General features: G+C 36.5%; 1 long non-coding RNA gene across 1 annotated transcript in view; it reads right to left on the reverse strand.

Annotated features, from left to right (window-relative positions):
* Positions 1 to 485: 485 nt before the first annotated feature.
* LOC148224500 (uncharacterized) overlaps positions 486 to 21,170 on the reverse strand; it is a 106,317-nt gene continuing 85,632 nt past the window's right edge. The window contains exons 10-12 of the long non-coding RNA XR_015802725.1: positions 7,921 to 8,033; positions 4,341 to 6,627; positions 486 to 2,953 (exon numbers count right to left, since the gene is read on the reverse strand). This is a non-coding gene — a long non-coding RNA (uncharacterized LOC148224500). The remainder of the gene's footprint in view (positions 2,954 to 4,340; positions 6,628 to 7,920; positions 8,034 to 21,170) is intronic.

The raw sequence follows: 21,170 nt of genomic DNA on the forward strand, positions 1-21,170 counted from the left end.
CAGTGCTGGGGCAGTTTTGGGTGCCACAATGTAAGAAAGGCTTTAAACGATTGCAGAGTGTCCAAGGGAGGGCAACAAAGATGGGGAAGGGCCCTGAGGGGAAGCCGTGTGAGGAGTGGCTGAGGACACTTGGTCTGTTCAGCCTGGAGGAGACTGAGGGGAGACCTCACTGCAGGTACAACTTCCTTGGGAGGGGAAGAGAGGGACAGACACTGATCTCTGCTCTGTGGGGACACGGACAGGACCTGAGGGAATGCAGTTGTGTCAGGGGAAGTTTAGGCTGGGTATTAGAAAAAGATTCTTCACTCAGAGGGTGAGTGGGCACTGGAGCAGGCTCCCCAGGGAAGCAGTTCCAGCAGAATACAATAATTTGGACAATACTCTCGGGTACGTGGTGTGACTCTTAGGGATGATCTTGTGCATGGCCAGGAGTTGGACTTGGTGATGTTTTTAGGTCCCTTCCAACTCAGGTTATACTGTTATTCTGTAAAAGATCTCACAAAAATTCAGTCTTTATTTGATTTGATTCTAGATCCTGAGCTCAGCCAATATACATCATCATAATCTAGGAAAGAAAAAAACTTTGTTCAGTTGTTTTTCTTCATTTCTTGAATACAGCAAATTCCTGTGGTCAGAAGTTTTATTTCCCCGTCTTTCAAACTCTTCAGGGCCTTTTTTTTTTTATCTCACCAGTTCTAAAACACATGTGGTAAGAGAAATCAAACACAAATATTGTAGAAATACATTAAAATTTTAACTGAAGTCAGAACTTAATGTGATGTACAATGTAGAATCTTATACTGCACCTCAGCATGACACAATTTGAGTCAAAGTTGCTCTCTCTTGGAGTTTCATTTCCTCTTTCATTTTCTCTTTTTTTCTTTCAGGCAGACAACCAGTTCTTTATGGACATGTTGGTTTTTTAAGTTTTATATATTGCGTCTGCACACTTGCCTGTTTTCTAGACGATAACAAGGAAGAGAGAAGAGGGACCAATAATGGAAAATAATGATGGGAGGGGGAGGATTATGAAATATTCTTGAACCTCCAGAGGCAACATATTTCTATCGCTACCTCTGGCACCAAAAGTAGTTGGCATGAGAACAACTGTCTCTTTTACTCTTCTTTAGTGCAAGGAGACAAAGTTTCTGGTAAAATTTGTACTACCCAAGCACATTTTTAGAAAAAGGATTGTTTCACTAATTGTCATATCTGTACTGCACAGACTTCTTCCTTATGTGCTTTTCAAATTAGCAACATGAAGCATATTAAACTGATTAATAGCTGTGTGAATTCAGGATCAAGCTTGTTGGAAACAATGACTTGCACTTGTATGTCTAAAATTATGGGACATTGAATAATACTGGCGAAATAAGAACATCCTTGAAATCAGTTGAGAATTAGTATAAAAATTAAATGAAATTGTTATCAAATAAAATTGCATTTACTGGAGTTATTCAGCTTAATGTTACATCTTTTTGTTCTCTTAGATAAGCCTTTTGACTTCAACCTTGGAGTATCCCAGGATATAGGACTTCCAGAGCAATATTTGTCCATAATATGAGCAGGGCCCTAACACAATCCCAGAGGTGTGTGGTACCAACCAAGGGAGGGAAATCCGAGAGTGTGGGAGAGAGGCCATGGGGTGAGATCGTGTTTTGATTTATCAGGAATCACTACAGGCCCCATGAATGACAGGAATTAAGGCTCCCAGAATACAGTGGCAGTACAAATGCCCCATTTCTGAGTTGAATCATTTGCATGCAATTTGTTTTACATGAAACATACTTCAGAATATTGCAGTCATTATAATATTCAATCTAAGCTTGTTGTAGCTTTGTATGAAAATAGAAATATGAAGAAATAATATGGTTACAATACAGAAGAGTTGAACACAGCAGATTTTTCTTTTTCTATAGATTCTGTGTTTGATGTACATTATCTTCCTGCAAATACTTGTGCCTTGTCTTGAATATCCGCATAGCAATCCATATTTTTCCAATGGTCTACTAATGCATAAAATTAACTATTGTTGTCAAATTGTGCATGGTTAGCACTGCAATTTCATTCTGTGCCTCACTTAATACAGAATATTAGAACTTCCAATGTAAGGAAGGGACTGATCCTTGCCTTCTTTGAGTTGGTATCTCAAGTACAGTTTGATTTGGGTTAATCCAGCAGAAGATCTGCATGGAGCTGCAAGAGGAATGTCGTGTAACAAGACTAGCAGAGATGGACGTGTGGTCTCTGACTATGGTGCAGCACAGCAACTTCACCCATTTGGAAGGAGCTGGGAGAAATGTGTGGAACAGGAGTTGGGAGAGTGTGAGATGCCACAGCTGTAAGCAGGACTGCGAGGAAATGGACCAAACCCAAGATTTCTGGCCCTCTGTGCTCCAGTGAGCTGTTAGAGATTAAATGAACAGTGGATAAACCTGATTTTTCTCCTTGCAGGCAGCCCTACTACTCTTAGGCCTTATGGATGGTATTCATCTTGCCCAACTTTAGAGTTGACAGCACAGATGTCTACAAGTACTCAACGTAGCATCTTTGTATAATTCATAGAGGGCACCTTGGGGTACATTTATCTAAATCTAGAATAGGTATCTAAAATAGGCCAGAGAATCCATGTCTCAGAAGTATAATATCAAGCATTTACTGGATTCTAATTTGATCTATCATATCCATGCTCAGTATGCTATACAATAATTTGTGCATTTATAAGTATCTTCATTGCCTGTGTCATCCTGAGGAAGGGTCTTAAAAAGATTTGCAGTCATAAGGAAGAAGAACAGATGGTGTAACAGCTTCATCTGGCAATGACTAACATTCACATATGAGGCCTGCTCAGGACTGATGCCTTTCTCCTCTAAGTAATTGAACAGCTTCTTAACAGGACAGCTGGAAGGACTGCTGAGCTCACTCCCATTCTTCTTGACATGGTGGCCTGGATCTGAAACAGAACAGAGGACCTGAGTTTCCTGGCACAAACAATTTTTTACTTACAAAATTAAATACAAACAAGGAAAGAAAAGAAGTAGGATAGCATTAAAAAAATAAAATTTGTTTCTATGCTCCTTTTGCTTATTACAAAAACTGCAAGGTTTGCACACACATGAAGCAAGAATAGATCAGAAATTGAGTTGCTAGTGATTGAGGGAAAAGATAGACAGGAATACTTCTTTAGCAGAGAAAGAATAGATCTTGCAGTGCCTGAGGAAAGTCATTCACTTGTAGGTGTCAAAGGTAAATCCAGAAAGCTGTTTTGACAGAATACCCTGGCAAAATGTTTCAGAAAGGCTCTTCTTAGGTAGATCATGTTCATAGATAACACTGAGAATCAGTGCCAGGACTGAGGATTTCCATGTATGCAGAATGTGGATTTCTGTGATTTCATTGCTGGGACACAGACAGTGAGAGAGCTCTGAAAAAAGGCTCCCTGTATGACTCAAAGAAGGTCACTTGAAGCTGAGTGCTAAGCTGTCAAGAAATGGATAAACAGCAGAGGAGAGGTGGTTTATTTTTGCAGATCTAGGATAGAAATCTACCTTCATGTACCTATGCAGTTACATTTTTGGCAGAGAAGAAGCTCTGGGAGCTGTGCTGAGGGTTTTTCCAGAGAAAGAACATAAACTATAAAATCTTATGAGCAGATGCAGAGAAGTTACATTTAGGAGACAATTGTTGGAAACTTAGATTTAAAGAAGATCTCAGTGAATTTTCTAATAAAAGAAAAACAAAAACAACAGCAAAATCGTAAAATAGATTCAAAGACTTTTCTGACTTGGGGAGAGCAAACTGAAAAAAAATAAATAGTGTGCAAAAAGAAACTGAGAAGGCAAGATCTTACACGAACTTTTCTAATGTTGAAGGCAGACCTAGCTGAGATCAAACACCAGTTGAAAATAACACTTAGGGACAAAAAAGGGGAAGAATTTTCAAATCACCCAAAAAAAAAATACTCTCTTAAATACAACTCTTAAACTGTTCAAAAAGCATTTCTTTACAAGGCTCTCCAAAGGCTAAGACAGGAAATTCAAATATCTTGTTCAGTGCAAGCACCAGTCAGTTATATCAGTTATTTCTTAAAACAACCACTAGCAGAAACTGGAAGTGGTCAAATTTTTTAAGTAGGTCTTTATTGTAGTCACTGCTCCTGTACTCAATTGTTGTCCTTCTTTGTGTGTCCTTATCATGTGCCTTAGCAGTTTATACAGATTAGAGATTTAATCAGATCTTGAAGTGTTCTTAAAGAAAAGGTAACCTTTTCAAACCAAAAATTTCAGCATTTTTGTATGTTTGTTTTCTGTTTTAGTTTGGCTTGTTTTTTCAAGACTTACCAGTTAACAGTCCATTTAACCTTCTTCATTGTAACATCTGAGACAGAATACGGTGTAGACCTGCAGGGAAATTTGGAAGAAATATGAGGTTCTGCTGCTGAACATGATTTGTCATGAAACAAAACCCTCCTTGTTGGGTCACTGGACCCACCTGATTGAAAGGCCAAAGTAATTCAGACTCTACTGCTGACATTTGCTCAATCATCAGCCTTTTACTGCCACCAGCCTGACCGACATTTGCCACATTCCTGCCTTTCCTCTGGCTAGGGCAGACAATACCACAGCCCTCAGGTGAACAACAAACACTGGAGAAAGCTATTCTATAACTTAATTATCCTTCATTGAGCTAACAAGATTCCTACTCTCCACCTGCTGTGTTCACTTATCTCTGCTCTGGCTCTTCCAAGGTTACAAAGCTCAACAAAGAATTTTTAAACCACTCTGCAAAAGGGAAGTGTTCCACAATGGGACTTTCTAGATGTGGGTTAACTTGCTTCTGAGACCATCACAAATACTCTTTCCCATCCAGCTTCCCTGAGAGTGAGATATTTATAATCTTAGCACCTGTACCCTGGAGAGAAACACTGCCAAGTTTTGCAGCTAAGCCATCAGGCTGTATATCTCCAGTGTATGGTACCTCACCCTGAACCAAAGGGAGAGGGGTCTGAATGATCAGAAGGCTGAGAGACAGAAGGTGAAAAGATATATTTGAGCACCAGGCTTCAGATGCTTGACAGTGACAAGGCAAAGAATTGGAAACAAGTTTCCCTGTGGGATGTGGCATTTTCCAGACATAAAGGTGACACATATTCAGCCTAGGCTTGGGAGAATGGATTTATATAGTGCAGACAAACACATCTGCTGGATGTGCAGTCCTCTAACTTTGGATAAATCATTGTTGGAGGAGTGGGGGGAGAGGGGGATAAAAGAGATATTTGTTTTTCCCCTGGTGGTTCTTTTAATGAAAGATTGTTTTGCCACTGGAGACTGAGTTAGAACAGCTCCCAAACAATCTCAACCTCGACTTCTCCCAGGGAATCTGTATGTGAGTTGGAAGAATGTCTTCATACAAAGAACTTCCATGTAAACAACAAAATAAAAAAGTAAAATACAAACCAAATCATTCTTCTTTATCTGGTCCATGCAAGCTGAATGAAGATTTGGCATGAATCATGAACAGTGAAAAACAATATTCTTTCAGAGCAAAGTGCAGAGCACAGTAAACAAATAAACACTTTGGTTTTCTCTTTGTCTTATCGTGAGAACAAAGAAAGTTCACCTTCTCTGTGTCCCATGTCTTGTAAATGAATGCCTTTATGTGGTTTCAAGCTATCTATCTTTGAGATAAATCAACCTAAAATCTACTAAATTTTCATTAGGATATAAATAAGCATCTTTAAAGAAGAGAAAACTCAAAAGCAATGAAAATAGGCAAAAGCAATGAAAATAAAAGGCTTTAAATTCAGTCTTTCATTGCCTCCTCTGTCTGCTGAGAAGGTCCATGTTGTCAGGACTTCTGGATAAGATATTGATTGCCTAAGTAACAGAAAACTCAGTAATTCCCTTCTGGTCATTATGAAATTGGTTTTCTGTGCCAAGGCACAGCTCTCTGCAGCCCTCTTCTCTCAGTAGCTTCTCTGCCTGGGCTGCAAGCTCCTAATTGCTTCTCTGTTTCTCCTTACTGATTCCTAATACATCCCACAGCTTTCTGTGAAATCAGATTCTGTAGCCACACAGAGAAGGGACAGTTTCCCTCCTTTTGCCAGCCCATTGTTCTCTTCTTGAACCAAAAATTATATCCCAAATAATAAACCTATTAAACAGAACAAGTAGGTTTGTGGACAACTCTGTCAATAGTCTTCAATATGCAATTATTTCCTGCTGTGTCCTCACACAGCAGTATTAATGGACACCAATCTGAAGTAAACATCTGCACCAGAACACTCCCCTAATTTATACGAGCTAAAATACTTACACTTAGTACTAGCCCTTCTCTATTTACTGAATGCACGAAGCCAAATGTCCCCAGGCTTCAGAAAAGTTTGCATTTGTAGCTGAACTTTATGGCTTGTATCCAGCTCTGATTAGCAGCCAGACTTGGTGTGTTGGCCCCTCACAGATGATGTATTGCAAAAGTGTCATTGAGACATTGCTTCTTCTTCACTTTCTCCAAGTATTTTTTGGTTTATATGTCATCACAGCTGGCCACTTTCTGTATAGTTCTGGAGGCAGATACACCTTGGAGGCAGATGTACATTCAGATTGCTTGGCAGCTGAGGGTGTATTGCTGGAGCCAGAAGAACAAGATTAGAAGGTGAGATAAACATATGTTTTTATTTCTCAAATAAAGATTGGCTTCTGTTGTACTTTAACTCTGAAACTTTGGAGCATTCAAAGTGCCCTGAACTATGAATTTATAGAAAAGGGAGCCTTTTTTTCCTCAAGATAAAACATCAGGTGTTTTCTATAATTTTTGGTACTTTTTGTAATTGTAATTTACAATTACATTTCATTGTAAATGAAATGTAGAACTTGCTTTTATCACTCAAAACAATGACAACTTGGAACATTTTATAGATATGATTTTTGACCAATAGTTATTGATCAACGTTAGAGAAAGTGATTAGTAGCCCTGAGTATCTGTAGCAAGAATGAAGGACGGTCCTACAGAGTATGTGGGAACTGCATAGGATTTCTTTCACAAACCTCTAGAGCAACTTTGGAAAAGTCACAGACTGACATCAGTACTCTGCAAAGGTCAATATGTGATTTTCTATTAGTTACTATAAAGCAAAGAATGAAGATTTAATCTTGCGATATTTTTGTTTCTTTATATAAACCAGAAGTCAAATAATTTATCTTTATGAACAGTGCTCCTTAGAGAGTGTTTTGAGATGCTTGACATGGGAGCAACTGTATCTATATCTAATATGCACCTTATATACTGTACATAGAGTCCTTTGCATCTATTTCATAACACAAACATGCATACACATTTATCCTTGCAGTCAAGTTGATGTAAGAGCTTTATCTTTAAATGTCTTCCTTCTACAGTACTAAAAATGCAATATTTAAGGCAATATCAGTTGCTCAGTATATGTAGACAATATGTATTTTGACCCGCTTCTAAATCTAAATCTAAATCTAAATCTAAATCTAAATCTAAATCTAAATCTAAATCTAAATCTAAATCTAAATCTAAATCTAAATCTAAATCTAAATCTAATCTAAATCTAAATCTAAATCTAAATCACAGTGAGCTGCATTCTTTCTCTTGACATATTTCTTCAGTAAAAAGCATTGCTTTTGCTCCTGTTAGTGATTATCAGTGCTTTTTAAGCCCAAAGGAATCTTTAAAAAGAAATTTGACAGGTTTTTATAGTTTGGAATACTCTAGGACTTCTAAATGGTTATGGTTGTATTGCTAACACTGAAATAAGACATAATGGTACGAAAATCAAAACGGGTTAAGTCAGTTCAATGCAAATATAAAATGTTCAATCTGTGGATAAATAAAGGTTATTGCTTTTAAGTCCCAATCAAGGTAGTTACCCACTTTTAGCATTAATCATATAAATACCTTGATAGTTTTCCACTGAACTATTCCAAATCTGAAGCTCTTTGTTAATGACTGAACTTACTGCTTTATAGGAATACATGGAGCTAGAAGGATCTCTAAATATTCTCTTCTCCCTTGCAAAGGAACAAAAGAGGAGAGTCAAACAATAGGACAATGGACACAGTGGAAAAGCAGCACCGTTTCAGAAAGCTCCGATTATTATAAATAACATATGCACTTCATTTAAACTTTACAAAGCTGTTATTGATCTGATGCAACAAATATGATACAGAAAAAAAGATTCTGACTCTTGATATGGGATTTACATGACACACATTACTTGGATCGCTGAGTGGCTATCATTCCAAATTTAAAATGGTAAACTAGAGCACAGTCTTCTGACAATTAATTATTTATTTGCAAGTTGGTGAGTGTATGTTTTAAAAACTCTCCTGAGAAAACTTACAAAGTCAAAAAGTTGTGAATGGCGTATCACCTACTGCAGGTTTTCTCCCTGCACTTGCAAGAAAGGAGCTATGCATACAGTGTTTTTATGTTACAGTATTAGACAACTTGCTCTTTGCCAAAAGAAGTTCTGTAAGAGAACTGGGGTATATGAAAGATGAAATTAGAAATTCTTGTATTAAAAAATAAATCCACTTTTATCTAGGCTGTACAGTCTTTATAGCAACTCTGCTCAAGGTTTGCCACAAATGAGTTCATTTCCCAAGATTAGAAAATAATACAAACCTACCAATTTATCACTCTGTGATTTGGTTCTTGAAGCAGTAAAATGTGCCTTAAGGCTTTGCAGAATAAAGGGTTTGGAAATTTAAGGTTCAGCCTCAAGCATTATTGTCCTTGATAGAACAGCAGGAGGTAAGGACTGCGGGCAAAATCATCATAGCCTGAAGCCAACCCAGCTGCAACAGGAGAGAGAAGCAGGAGCCAGACAACCCAAAAACGATAAGCCAGCAGCAGGACAGCAGTATGAAAAGCTGAACCCAGCCAAAACTGGAACCACTCTATTATCAGCAGTTGGAATTTGGGTTATAGAAAGGCATTGTTTGATTTGTGAAGAAGAGGTGACATAATTGTGATCCTTGCATTAATCTCACTGGAAGCTGGATGCTGCAATGAGTTACAAGAAAAAATATTTTGCAGTAACAGTCAATGAGGAGATGAATAAGACTTGCAAATGGCAACAACAAGCTGTGTTATAAGGGCATGATTAAGTTACAAGTCCAAGCAATCCAAAGTTTGAACCAAAAGCGCTCAGAAGTTTGGCCAGCCTTTTTATAATCCCTTGTGTGCATATGTTATGAGATGACCATTAATTGCATACTCATTATCTTCTGGATAGGAACCCTTTTTCATTGAAGTGCACAAAATGGGTGACGTTCACTGGGCAAATGTTCAGAATTGTCTAATTTTGCCAAGAAATGTTTTCCCTGACCTCATTCCTCTGTTCTTCAAGATAACCTAATTGTATTGGCAAAGATTAAAAAAAGACATGCACAAATGAAAACAAACAGAACAGTCAGAGGCACGTGTCCAGGCTGTAAAAACATAGTTCAACTGGTTGAAGTTTTTAAAACTTATTAGTAATTTTTAAAAGTTTTGGTTTTTTTTCAAATGAGCAGTAAGAATGAGTCCAAGTAATAGAGAACATTAGCAGCCACAAATTTTCTTGTTTTCATGGGCAATCTGCTCTAAGTTCAAAGATTGTATATAACTCCTAATTTGGTTTAATTTTTTTATAAAGATAATATATATATCAGAAATGTATGCAGCACTGTTTCTACTTGTGCTAATGTGGGATCTCAGAGAATGAGGGAATACTGTGAGGATTTCTAACTCTTCCTTTTCTTGGGAATCCAATGGCATGAAAAAATATATTTAATCTTTGACTGAATTAAGAGATGCTACACTGTTTGTAATCGCTACAAATACTGGGGATTTTGCCCATGTATATTGGCATGCACGAATTTCCATATACTATTGGAATTCTTGTGAATTCTCTGTATTACCACAAAATGGCAGCATAGAAAGTTAAACGTCAAGTGATAAGTTACCAATAGCAGGTAAATTTTAGTAAATTTTCTGAGAATGTCTCGCATAAACAACTCAATATAATTTAGTTTTTTCTGTTATTCTTCAGTCTCTTTCATATTTTTCTGTCTGCCTCAGTCTTTCTGCCTGTCTGTCTGCCTTTTTGTTTACAACCATCAGCCTAGTTGCCATCCAGTTCACAGTTGCCTGGATCACTTGAGTCCAAAGCACAGAATTCATAAGTATGACTTTGCATTGCAGTCAAAATGCCTAATTTAAGTTTTCCAGACACATATCTCTCACCCAAATGAGCATGTCTGAGTTTGACCTGACCAATATTTTTGTCTTAAATTTCAGTTCCTTACCTGGCTTCTAGTGTGAGTAGAAATAGACACCCCGTGTCTCATCTGATCTACAGTGAACTTCCAATTGCTTTTATGCATATTAGTGCTGACTTGGAAATGCAAGTTCTGGATGTTGAAATACCAAATAAGATGTACACACAATGTAAAAGATCCAAATTTCTATGAATGTCTACTGGAGTTATAAGGAAAAAAAGGTGTGAAGTTAATAAAATCAGTTGAGGAATTTTTTTTACGCAAATCGTTTTTTCAATACATATAAATCTGAAAAATATTTTACTACTTGTCTTCAAGTATTCTTAGGTGGCTTGTTTATAATTTAGACCCTATGAGCTGTGTTCTTACATAACTTCATTTTTCCTCAGTTATGCTACCAGTAAAGAAAGCATTAAACTAATTATAAGAAAATTTTATAGCACAAAATTCAACTTTTTAAAATCACATCTCTTTCTGTACAAAGAAAACATCTGTGGAAATCACACATGAAAATCTTGAGTGCGCATTCAAATTTGAAACAAAGTGATAAATTCAGGTGGCAGATATCTGGGATGAATAAATATTTTTTCTTTTACAGTTTTAAAAATCATGCTTTTGTCAAAAGCACAAGGATTTATTTGAATTTCCCTGAAATGAAGCACCATATATCAAACCAAAGCCTTAGTAAATATTAGCAACAATAAATACTGGTTCTTGATGCTGTAGATTTTTATTATTAGTGACACTTCTGTATCCCTGTGTTTTGTTACACAGGTTGGAACAAGGCACTGTGTGATCTGAAATGAATGGGCACCTGAAGATGGCAAGCAGCAGCAACAACATGATGCAATAAAAGCCATCACATTTCAGAGGATCCATTCCTTTCTGGAGTTTTATAATGTGCACATAACCTTTTTGTGTACTCAGGAGGAAGACAATAGACAGCCACCACAGTTTCTTTGTCATTAAGAATAGACAGGAGGCTCCCTAGGGAAAAAAAGTGACTCCAAATTTTCACCAAGGGACACTTTTCTCTGCACTGTTAGAGCACATTGTTATTAGTCCCAAAGGGAGAGGATTAGCTCATCTACCATTTGTCATCTTGTCTTCACTGCTCTTTTAGACCTCTTGTCTATGTAATGGAGAAAAACAAATGGAAGAATTCCTTTCCTGCAGTGACTGTCTCCCCAGTGATGGCAGAGGAGTGACCTGACCAAGTGGCTTGGCAACTAATTTTCAATGTAAAAAATAAAGTAAGATGATGGTTATTCCTAGCTCTTTCAAGAAACCTGTATGAAATTCTTCAGTGTCCACCCTTGGAAATGTGACATTCCATGTGTCCAATACAGAGAAGCTGTTTAATTTTCTCTGAATTATAGCACATTTTACTTACTTAGCCCATCATTTTCCTGTAGAAATTGAGAAAAATATAAGTGGACACAGCCTAAATGAGTTCAGAAAATCTGTGTTATTTGATGCACTTGCAACTAGAAGCCTTCAGCAGTCAAAACTTAAAACTAATTTTGCTAGAAAGTTGCTTCCTGTAGCATGAAGATCTAAGAGTACCTACATATTTTTAGGATGATGCCTAAAGAGGCTACCTGGAACAGAGGTTAGACAATGTTGAAGGAATAAAGTGGTATTTATTAAAAGGCCTTCAAAGGATATACCTTGGGCAGTACAGGAGCCTGGCCATGGCTCCACCCAAGATGGAGTCCAAGTCACGAGTTTTCACACTTTTCTAAGTTTTGGTCCATTTATATATTGGGGTTAATTGTCCATTTACAGCTTCAGGTTATGAAATCCCATCCTCCCAATTTGCTCTCCTCAAATCACATTTGTTTACATTTTCTGGGCCTGAAGCTGCAATGGTGTCCTTGGTTCTTGGGCTGGAAAAGGATTGTTTTGTCTAACTGAACCATGAGAAGAACTTACTAACCCTGTATATGAAGTTCAGAGTTACACACTAAGGCAGTACAGAATCTGAAAAATACAAAAGCTGAAACCTAAGGCATAGGGAAAATTATCTGTTTTGGTATCAGCAAAACTCATAAACCTTTGTTTCCATTGCATCCTTGCCCTGGAAACCACTGCACCCTCCATGACAGGAGCAGCCTCTTCCAGGACTCGCTGTGACAAACTGAGCAGTGTACTGAGCTATGTGCATGGGCACCCACCAGTCAGTTCATGGGCTATCACTCACAGAGTGGGTAAAAACTAATTTTTCTGCATGTCTTTCCCTTAGAGAGACAGGACAATTTCTTCTTTTTTCTTTATTACCCATCCAGAGATTTTCACAGGCTTTCTATAAGTGTAAATTAATTACATTCATAAATTATTTAATTAAATTAATTACTATGAGTGTAAATAAATGAGTACTACATAACTAATAAGTACTAAACTTCACATGAATTTCTATTAGTTTTGTAAGTCAGAAGATCTTAGATTTCTGTGGCCTTTCAAAGGATGTTTGAGAATGGCCATGATTTAGAATTTTACACTGGTGATTGGCCATGTCTTCAAAATGTCTTCAAATGTCTTCAAAAGTTTTCATTGTAGGTATGGTGTAGGAAATGAAAATAGCCCAGGGTGAACATAGACAGTAAACCTGAGAAGCATTGTGATATTAGGGAAGGATTATGAACTGAACTCTTTTTTATGAACTGTACAGGACAGTGAAACTGTATGTGTTCCTCAAAGCTGGATAAAGTCCCTGGATGAAGTCACTGGGCAGCAGAAATGCTGTCTTTGACCATGAACTGGTGCAGGTCTGCTCTCTGCCTACCTGAATCTGACCCTGAATGTCATACATTAACATTATACCTAAATCTGACAGGCGTGTTTTTCCTAATAATTAATCTTCTCTTGCATACATTCAATCAATATTGATGGAAATTAAGATATGTGGTTTTATTTTTTGTTCAAAAAAATTAAAAAAAATCCAGAAAATCAAATATTTCCCTGTTAGAAAGCCAAATGCAAAAGTTCCCCATTCTTTTTCCTTTTTTTTTTTCCCTTGAAAAAAATGCCTGGGAGATCACAGAATGCCATATCAATTTCCAATTTTTCCAATGCACATAAAAAAAATGACAACTCCTTTCAGCTCCATTCCATACCTGACCACCAGAAATGTCCATACAAATATATGAAAAAGTATTTGTGTTTATTAAAAACTGCAATAATAATTTTAAAATATTAATTCTCACTTATATCAGCAGAGATTATGTCCAGTGGAATGGTGTATGTGTCTTTTGCTTTTCATTTAACTTTCTTTCTAACTTTATAAAGGGAGAAACTTCTCTGCTTTTCTTTTTTTTCTTTTGCTACCATGCATTGAAAATTTAGAGACTGATGGCATTTTCAGAGCCATGATTAGAAACTTCATTACCCACAGCACTTACAATGCCTTTGCATGTCATAGCTTGACAACATAGGAAACCCAGGTGATGTTTTAGAGAAGAACTCTGGAACTGTTGGCAGCTCTACAATAGCACATCAGGTATCTGTGGTTGGCCATCATTGGATAAGCAGTTTTCTTTATTAACTTGTCTGAGCATGAAAAAATGTTATGAAATACCACAAAATAAGCTTTGTGAAACACAGGGCGATCTCTGCTGATGTTTCGTTTAGTTCAAAGTAATTTAAAATCCTAGTTTTTGACAGAATAATTCTGCTCTTTAGAAATTAATTTCATAATGATAGTCTTTTAAAACTAGAAAACCTATTTCAGTATATGAAGAGATTTCCTTTCCTCCTCAAAATAAAGAGTTCATTTAAAGAGAAACATGTTATGTCTTTTTTCAGTCCTTGTTCTGTCTCTCATTTAAAGAAAAGCTTCTTTTATCAAACTCCTTTGAAGACTGGATAAGATATTGCCAAGATGTTACATCATATTACTGACTTCATGCAATGACATGACCTAAAAGATATTGAGATTGCAAGTGACCCAATCACTTTCACCTATTTCTATTTCTTGAATTCTCAGCATGAAGTAGTTGTTTTGTATACCATTGAAGAGTATTATTGGATTCTAAATGTAAACTAGACTTTGCAGCTTACAGTGGATCAAACTCAGGGGCAAAACAGGACTTTCCTGAAGATGTGCTCTTCTAGATTACTGATTGGGATCTAGGAAGAATGAAAAAAGATGTTTTTCTGGCAGAGTTGGCTTTCCAAAGACACAGATTTGGCAGATCATCCAAATGTAATGTTAATCCATTAAGATCATCCATGTATGAACATAAAAGTCAACCTGTGGAGAGGCAACTGTCTAAAAAGGCCTTTGAAAAACAGAAAATAGGAATTGTCAATGCACCAAGTAGTTGGTTTATTGTCAGTTCCAGTGAGATATGAGTGAGATTATCTTACTAAATACTGAACCCTTCTTAGAGAGGGCTCCTCAGTGTCCAATTCCTTTTGCTCCAGGACCTTTGATGAGTCAGGTGGATGAAACATTCTTCCACAAAAAGAAATAGAGGAAAGCTTTTCTAAGATTTTGCAGAAATTTCTTCTTCTCAGTGTTACAGAACACAATGCACAAAATCGCTTTTCTTCCCCCATGAGTTAAAGTTTTTTACAAAGTAAGGCACTGAGAGGTTTTTCAATTTACCCCTTTTAAACGTGTGTGGGGGGGGTAATTTTATTTTTTTAATGTTGTTGTAATAACTTTACACACCATTAAATAATATTCGTTTACTTAACGACTTAAAAGATTAATTTACTAAACAATCAATCAGACATGTTGATTATCTCTCTTCCTACCTTTAAGCACTGGTGCTCTTATGTCTCTAAATTATTCCATCTATTCCATCTATCCGGGAGGGAGGGAAGGAAGGAAGGAAGGAAGGAAGGAAGGAAGGAAGGAAGGAAGGAAGGAAGGAAGGAAGGAAGGAAGGAAGGAAGGAAGGAAGGAAGGAAGGAAGGAAGGAAGGAAGGAAGGAAGGAAGGAAGGAAGGAAGGAAGGAAGGAAGGAAGGAAGGAAGATTAATTTCCCAAGATTCTTTTAAATTATTGAAGAATAAAAACCTGACTCCATACCATTATACCATTTCATAATAAAGTAATGGACTCCACTGCCTTCAATAATGTTTAATGTTTTTAACAAACTATTGATTTTGATCAGTTCTTACTGAAAACATTTAGGAGCCAGATCAGGCCCCATATCCTCGTCCTTTGTATTTCCCTCATTTAATATAATTATTTAATGTAAATAAAATGTTTAATTTTTTCTTCTTTTTTTAAACTTTAATTTATGGTTCTAAGTGAGCATATGATTAATGAATCAGTGTATGTGGTATGGAAAATTGCCTTACTCCTTTTTCTGTCTTTTCTTTCAATAAAACTTCATTTTTATAGAAAATTACCTTTGAATTAATATTTTCCCAACATTTTAGAATATCTATTCGAGATACTTATAAAAAAAGCTTTTAGTTCTAAACCATACAAATCTATTATTCATTGTTATAAACATTAAACAACTTTGCCTAGCTACCAGCTGCTACTCAGCACAGCTGTCAATATGGCCAACAGCCTTATTCAGGACCATTAAAATAAAAGAGCACCTATTTTCTGCTACAAGCTACCACCTTTCACCCAAGATGATGTGCAAAATGGACGTGGAGTACCATTTACAGGATTAATATTACCCAGTGTTTACAGCTAATGGATTTGTGTTACTGCTTCATTTTACAAGGCCTCTTTCCATTTTTTAATTTATCCTCAGGTCTGCTGCTTTATTTTTGTTCCATCATCTTCATAAAAGCCATTATCTTTCCATTAGCCAACCTGCTAAATAACTCTTCATATGCTCTTTGATCTGTCCAGCAGTCGTTTGCATTCTTTGCAGTGAGTTTTTCAATTACACTCAAGAATTTTAAAATACAAGTTTACTGAGAGCTACTTCACACACTGTGGTACATTTAATTAACATAGGATGGAAGAAAGATTTGCAACCATGTTCCTGCTCTTTGCTGCCATAACAACTCCTGGTTTCCTTTTCTTTTATGCAAATCAAGTCACAGACATTTATGTCAGTGAAAACGTTGTAAATTCTTTTATGCAATACTGGACAAAAAATGAATTTCTCAAAACCTGCATGAAAATAATAGTGTGGGTTTTTTGCCTTTGGTGTTTTATCTGAAAAAAATCTCTTTCTAGATACTGTATCTTGAAAGTACTTTCTGAAGGAGTTATTGTTTGTTTGATTTCACAAGTCATATTCTATTTATTTATTCCTTTCCTTTAATATTATTCAGACTAGGAAGTGTGGACTGTGACTCCTTTCTGAAGCTACATTTACTTTGTACCAATTGCGTGACCACAGTGTTGCATAGTTATATCCAACAACAGTTTAGAAAAAAATGTTTAAGGATAAACTTGTACTGTTATATCCTACATTAGGATATATCAGTATTGTTTATGAGACATCCTAGTGAAAATAATATTTTGTGTCACTCATCTCAGATATAAAAGGCCTTCTTTTCTGTGGTAGTTTATAAAGAGATCATGCTATGACTCTTTGTCCTGCAAAGACATTTAATGACACAGAAATGAATGCATCAGGGGATACCTTACCTTCTTCACTCCAGAAGAGGAGAAAGTGCAGTGGGATTATATTGCCTTTCTCAGAAGCTAAGATTCTTCTTTATAGGAAGACCAAAATGCACTTTTTTAGCAACACAGATTGTCTGGCATCCTGATTTCAGAAAGCAGAGACCAGACTGTCATTTTGGTTTTTACCTTCCACAAAATTTATCTCTGCTATTACTGGTCTTGTTCCATTTTCTCTAAGGTCCATAAAAGATGCATTAAAACCCTGCTTTGAAGGGTGTGAATGAACTTCTGAAAAGCTAGTGGTCAGATTTTCCATTTTTTTCTGTTGTTCCAAATGTCTCTCCTTGGTACCTGTGGGGATTTTAGGATCTCCCTATATTGTTGTAGTTTTCATTTATTGTGGAAGTAGAGTACAGGGTGTTGTTTCTAATATTGAATCTTTGAGAGATAAGGTGTATTAACAATCAGTAGGCAAGACTACAATGAAAACCTGCTGTGATAATTTAAAAATCCTCCCATGGTACTTGCTAACTTAATTCTGATTGACAGTATAAGATTTATTACTTTGTCCTCTTGGTATCAGGTAGAGACGGGTTTTAATTGCTTAGAAAACAGCAAACATCCCTCTTTCACCCCCACTATTCTTTCAAATATTTTTGGAATTGCTTCAAGAAGAAAATTGCTATCCCAGTCCTGCAAGCTGTATGCTTTCTGTTTGACCTGTTCAATTCTGTACTGAATACTGGATTAAGCAGTAGATGAAAATATTTATTGATGTCTGTTCTAGGAAGATTGCTAAGATTCACTGGTGATTCAGGTAAAATACCTGATATTTATTGAAGGTACCACTCTCTGGGGTTGCTATGTCTTTTAGTGATTATGTTAGTATACTGGAATATTCGTGAAAATGTCCTATACCTTTCTAAAGAAACGACTCTGGCTCATCAAGAAGGAATACAAGGAAGAATTCATATTCATACCCGTGCAAGACTCACACTTGTCAGTTTGCTACAACTCACAGAATGTTCACTAGAAAAGCTTGCTTATATTTGCAGTGATGTCATGAGCTCAGTGTGATGTTCTCAGTTTTGTACACAAATAATTCAAAAGTGAAATGCAAAGACAAATGATGGGCATGGAATGAAATATTTTTGCCTTGTTCAGAAGTGAAGATACACAAAAATTCCAAGTTTCTGTTATACATGAAATAATTGAAAGAGACATTTACAGTTCTATGAATGTTAGAAAAAAAAACCCAAACAACTAGATATTTGAATGAAAGCAAAGAATTGTAAAAGTCAGAGAACATAACCATTTACTTGTTGTCTCAGACACACTGTGCAACTGAAAGCCTATTCATGATTGCATTCTAAAGAAGGCAAGCTCAGGACTGAGAGTCCATATCATCAGGAGGTGGGATGAAAGGAGCAGAACTCTTGTTGTTCTGTGTGAGAAATGGAGTGAGTCCTCCATTTTTACACAGCTGTACTACTCTTTCTCCAGAGTACTTTGCTGCTTGTGTTTTGATGTTCCACTCTAATTTTTCAGAAAGCTCTTGAAGGGCAGCCATTTGATATGTTTAGCTAAGAAAGGAGATTTCCTTTTGGGTATGGTTTTAAATATATGATAGAGATCAAGTTATGAGGTAGCTGTAGATAAGTCAGGTAAAGATCCTGCAGCTGGGTGGTGTTGAGTGTGGAGTTCAGGTATGGATTCAGAACAGGGTTAATTTCAGACACACCTGAGGGCTTCCAATCAATAGCTGGAAAGAAATAATTATACAAAAGTGGCTGCAAAAGAGTGATAATGCAGTAAAACCAGTGAGGAAATACCCAGACAGACACTGTGACACACTGATTTATAAATGATTTTGGAGGACAGAAGGTCCAATTTCACCATACAGTTCTTTATATAGCAAGCAGCCTCTAGAACAGGTAACTTCATCAGTGTAGTCCATTGACTTCTCTTGTACTTACTTTTGTGTTCATTCTTCCCCAGAGAAAAGTGGCTCACCATTCTTAAGCAATAGAAAAGTAACCTTAGAGGTGTTTTTTCTCTTGGCTTATTTTCTTGGAAAAGTTCATCTTGGGATCAGAAAAGTGACAATGGTGACCTCAATGATGGTTGTGTTTAGTCACACCACTTCTCTAAGCAGCAGTGAGATACTATTTCTGCTCAACTATATAGCCAAAACCAAATTCTGCATTTTTGTGTAATTCGCAGTACACATTATCATTCTCTGAATCAAGATTTATTAATACATTTAGAACAGGAAATACTTCTTTTTATCCTTCCTGTTTCCAGGTGTCATAAAGGATATTATAACTGTATAGTTATTATCTTAGGTGGCGCCTAAAAGTATTTAACATTGACAGATTCCTCTGAAATCCAGGTTACTTAGCTAGTGCTATTCAGCTCACTGCAGGACACAGGAAAAAATAAAGGGAAGATGATAATATTCAAAAAGAGAAATGGTTTCTATGAGCTCAAGCAATTCTATATACATTGTATTCTTTCCTCCTCTAGCACTTTTACAGAGCTTTTTTGCTTTCCACATTTAAAAGAACTGTTGCTCTAATCTTGTTCCTGTTTTTCACAGCAGGCCTACACAATCCCTCCTGCTGTCTGCAACGAGTTACCAAATTGGGCCTATTACATTGTTCCCGTATGCAGAATGACACGCAATCAGTAAAAACTCCTTTTGTTTATACTGTTAATAACAGATGTTGCTCTGCTACATCACACATGCTGTTTAATATTATCAAAACAATTATTCATTTATTCATATTTGTGCAGTGTGTGCAAGCTGGCATTACAGATCTTGCAGACATGGCCTTCATGAATGCATAAACAAAAATGCACATCATATAAAATAAATCATCCCCCATTCCCATCACCATTTTTAACCTCATATCTAATGATTTGATGATATCTTTATTGCTTGCACATGGACAAGGGGATGACAGACAAAACTCTGAGCATGTGGAAAAGCTACTGAAATAGTGAAGGGCTCCTTCAGCAGGGAGCTGCTCTATATGCATGAAAGGGTGTAAGGTTTGCTTTGTTAGGGTCTAGGACAAGCATCCTGGTGTTAGCTCATCCTGCTTCCCTTTATCCCCTCAGACCTCCTCCAAAAGAAAAACACAAGGAAGAAAAACAGTTCAAGAGTTGGTTTGATTCCTTTTGATTGAATTAACAAGGGTTCATTTTAATTGAATTAACTAGTGGGATAACAGCATGACTGAATTTTAAAGTATAATTAAAGGATTCATCTTCTACTTAATGACAATGGGATAGAAAATTACCTCAGAACAGACGCTAACAAGTTGTCTGTTTCCCCACTATAGATGTGCCTTTTCAGGTAACATGGCCATTAAACCTTCTTCTATACATGACAGAAGGTTTGGAAAAAAATGTGCCAATTTGAAGGAAATCCGTTTATGCTCTTTCAAATTTCAAATATTTCTATTGTTTATGATGAATGCCACTGTTTGCTCTTGCTAGGATGTAGGATCTCTTGGGTTTTTAATTAACATGAATAAGTTAATAAGGTATTTCCTTCAAATAAAAATAATATTTGTTTATACACACAAATGTAACATTCCTGAAGCAGTATGTTTATGTTCCTGACAGAATGTTCTAAATGGGTAAAATACTTTTTTCACTTTTTTGGCAGAAATCAGATTTCCATAATGAGGTAAGCCAATATTTTATATTCCCTTCTTTTTCAGCATCACCTTCATTGGAAAATGAGACAAACTGATCCTTATAGGATTATAGTAGTTCAACAGAACTTAAAGAAGAAATTTATCCATAAAGAAAATGGTTTGAAGTGAAAATATACCCCCTCAGGTCTGAACATAATAGCTTTTCTTAGAAGTATATTCAGGAAAATATTTATCAAGTACCTGCTGCAATATTATAGACCTGCAAGTCAGCAGGCAGTAGTTTTTACCACTCGCCTTCAGAGCTGCATGACCTACTGTGAGGTGGAGAGAGGCAACCAAAGGGAGAACTGAATAATTTCTGTATTTCTGTTCCTTTGGAGTTTGTCTTGCAGAATCTGGGTTCTCTGTTGAATGTGTTGTTGAAAGTAATGATTTGACTACAGGTTGGTTTTCAGTAATTTTCTTTTTGGTGTTCACTAAGAATGTTTTTTTCTTCACCAAGTTGTTTTCATTCTTATGTAAGTACTCAGTAGAAACTTATGATGTTTCACACTACAGTAGACCTGTGGTTGCTGTAGATCAGACTTTCCTTTGGCAGTGGTAAGTTTTAAGGTCTGTAGATTGTCACTCTCTAGAATGCCTAGAGTCATCCGAGACTCCC

The sequence above is a fragment of the Sturnus vulgaris genome, chromosome 3 (assembly GCF_052056855.1).
Source record: "Sturnus vulgaris isolate bStuVul1 chromosome 3, bStuVul1.hap1, whole genome shotgun sequence".
In the NCBI taxonomy this organism is placed as follows: Eukaryota; Metazoa; Chordata; class Aves; order Passeriformes; family Sturnidae; genus Sturnus; species Sturnus vulgaris.